Below are 2375 nucleotides of genomic sequence, written 5' to 3'. Positions count from 1 at the left end.
GATTCAGGTCTAGATCAAAACAATTAATAAAACATTACTAACCACAATACAATTTTAAGATGAAAAAAAATTGTAAAATCTATTTGGAAAAAACGTCTTAAGTGATTTGATTTGCATAACGCACCATGATATCTTAACTTCTTGCTTTCTTTTTTTTTTTTAACCAAAACAAGAATCAATTTTTTTGTATTCAAATTTCAATTTCGTGTGCCCAGATCTATTCACAAACAAGACAATAAAATGTTAAAGATGCATTTCTTTAAGCAGTTATGGAACATTCTGTTTTTCTTCCTTCCTTTTAAGCTACATGACCCCCTTAACTGTGCCGTTGTTAAAAAAAAAAAGTTTTGTTGTAAACTTTACCACAAATTAGAGGACAGAAATGAAGGCAATTCGTAACCAGACACCAGGCATTCTTAAAACAAACAGTCTTCATCAAGGATCAAAAGAAAAAGAATAATGTAACAGAAAATAAAAAAGCAAGTAAATCTGAAAATAATATAAAATGGTTTGGCTGGTTTTTCAATCCAGCAGTTTTGTTTTTCAAATGTCTAATGCTTTTAAATTGTATTCCAAATGGGACTTTCCTTCAGAAAAAATTCTTGAAAGGCCCTTCATTTAAAAAAAAAAAAAATTAACACAAATAATCTAACATACTGAATCCTTGTTTCAAGACTGGCATGTAATCCTCAGATGAGCGCAAAGGTCTTGTGTGTATATTCAAGCAAGAATTTGTAGAGTCATCTAACATTTCAAATGACTGTTTTTCCTCTTCTCGAAATTAAAAATATCAAAAAGCTGTGGAATAAAAAAATATTGATTTAGATTTAGGAAAAAAAACCAACATTGTGCATGGAGTACAAAAGAGGTCCTTGGCATCTGATGTAGATTGAGAGAAAGACATTTGGAAAACTCCTACTCTCTAATCCGATCATCATTTTCTAAGAAGATTGAGGAGCCAGCTTAGTGTGTTGACATCAGGGGCACATTTTAAAAAGAGATTTAAATGGGAAATGTACAGCTGTCAATGTTAGTTCTTGCAAAACAGAGACATAATCACGCACAACTAGCAGGTGAGAATTTGCTTTCTTTTTTTGGTAAACATTGTGACATGCATTGTATTGTGAATCTAAAACAGGAGTTTGCAGAAATTAATTATGTGTTCTGTTTAAATAGGGACATAAAATGTGTATACCATGTAAGTATGCGTGGATTTAATAATTATATTTATTAATTTGTTTTTTGTCTATGGTAGTTTATTTTTTTATATAAATCTAGAAATAATATTTTCAGTCTGCTTGTAAAGTGTGAGTTTTACTTCAGTAATTAAACATGTTCACTTGCATTTAAATTTATATGAAACTATAGAGTATCCTATGCTAAAAGTAGAATAAAGTTACAAAGGTCACTGAAGTCGTTTTGTGTAATTAGCAACTGAAAGATTTAATGTAATAGAGTTATGTAAAATTGTTAACTGTGCATGTTATCTGTTTCTCAAGATCGAAGGAGACAAAAAAACCTTTAAGCATCAGTAATTCTTATTTGGTACCTATACTTCACCCCATTTTCAACACAGCCTGTACCGCTTTTTGTTAGACTCAATGTTGAATGCTTTTTTTATACCTAAAATATTCAGTTCATTATATCAATTTTGACAAAGTATGGCAGAAATTATATTTTAATAATATCATTTAAACAATATCATTGGTTTGTCATAAAGACTCCACACAAAAGAGAAAAAGAACAGGCCAAGTCACATTAATATTTTATGTTAATTTATGTCATACTTGTAATAGTGCTACAGCATTTGCTAATATTTTGTTTACCAAATAATAAAAATAACTTTTAATTATCTTTTCTTTTTGATGATGTTAGATTCTTTACTTATTTCATTGTTTGTGGAATAATACTTATTATGTAATATGAGATAGAAGAATGTATATCATGATACTTGTCTGTCTATAAAATCAAAAACTTTTTTCAATAAAGAAGAATTAAAAATATATATATATATCTTTTCTTTTTCAGTTATTTCACAGTTTGCCGGGGTTTCCTAACCAAAGGTGTACCAAGCGTAGACAGAATTTGACTGGTTCTGCAGGTGCTAACAAAAAAGGGTATAGACCTGTTGAGTGTTTTCTATCTATTATGACCTTGTGATAACAATCTAAGATTTGCTTTTTCTAGTAGGACAAAATTGTTCTTTCACCAAGGGGCATTTGCATCGTTAGGATGAAAAATAAGAAGATAAAATAGTGTAGATAGTTTTGTTACAACAGAAAAGACAATGTATATAATTTATGCACACACAAGTCAATAAATGAAAACAGGCTCTTCTCATGAGATGAATCCTTTACTTCCACAATATCTAAAAT

The sequence above is a fragment of the Sceloporus occidentalis genome, unplaced genomic scaffold, assembly GCF_023333645.1.
Source record: "Sceloporus occidentalis isolate IW3139 unplaced genomic scaffold, rSceOcc1.0.p SCAF_110, whole genome shotgun sequence".
NCBI lineage: Eukaryota > Metazoa > Chordata > Lepidosauria > Squamata > Phrynosomatidae > Sceloporus > Sceloporus occidentalis.
This window is presented reverse-complemented; position numbering follows the sequence as displayed.